Below are 503 nucleotides of genomic sequence, written 5' to 3'. Positions count from 1 at the left end.
CCAGTTCCACACCCCTCGGTAGTGTTACTTATCGGTTTTTAACTTTTAGATACGCTCAATTGGAGGTGATGCTACACGCATCCGAGTGACTACAGTCGACAATTTTCAAGGAGAAGAAAACAAAATTATCATTTTGTCCCTTGTTCGGAGCAATACCAGTGGAAGCATCGGCTTTTTGAAGCTGGAGAATAGAGCCTGTGTGGCACTTAGCAGAGCCAGAGACGGTAAGTGATTGGTCATTTTCTGTTGCCTTAACGACAAGTTCCCCTGTACGCATAATGCATTCTCCGTGTTTTATGCTAACTATTTACAGGGCAAGTCGAAAAACCAAATTTCGTTTTTGGCTCGGCAGTCCCGTTGATACGTTCTTGTCGTTGGTAAGTTTGCTCTGCAACTCTAACTCTAAAATAACTTGACAGATGAAACTGCAAAACTGCATAGGGCTTGTTTGACACTTCAAACTGTTGAACTTCGCAGTTTAAACTGTAGAACTTTTTAGTTTT

General features: G+C 41.7%; 1 protein-coding gene across 1 annotated transcript in view; it reads left to right on the top strand.

Moving 5' to 3' along the window:
* Positions 1-503, top strand: part of LOC113214661 (uncharacterized) — a gene marked incomplete in the record, with an annotated part of 64,647 nt that overhangs the window by 25,250 nt on the left and 38,894 nt on the right.

Source organism: Frankliniella occidentalis, unplaced genomic scaffold (assembly GCF_000697945.3).
Source record: "Frankliniella occidentalis isolate FOCC.00 unplaced genomic scaffold, Focc_3.1 Scaffold221, whole genome shotgun sequence".
Classification (NCBI taxonomy): domain Eukaryota; kingdom Metazoa; phylum Arthropoda; class Insecta; order Thysanoptera; family Thripidae; genus Frankliniella; species Frankliniella occidentalis.
This window is presented reverse-complemented; position numbering and strand designations above follow the sequence as displayed.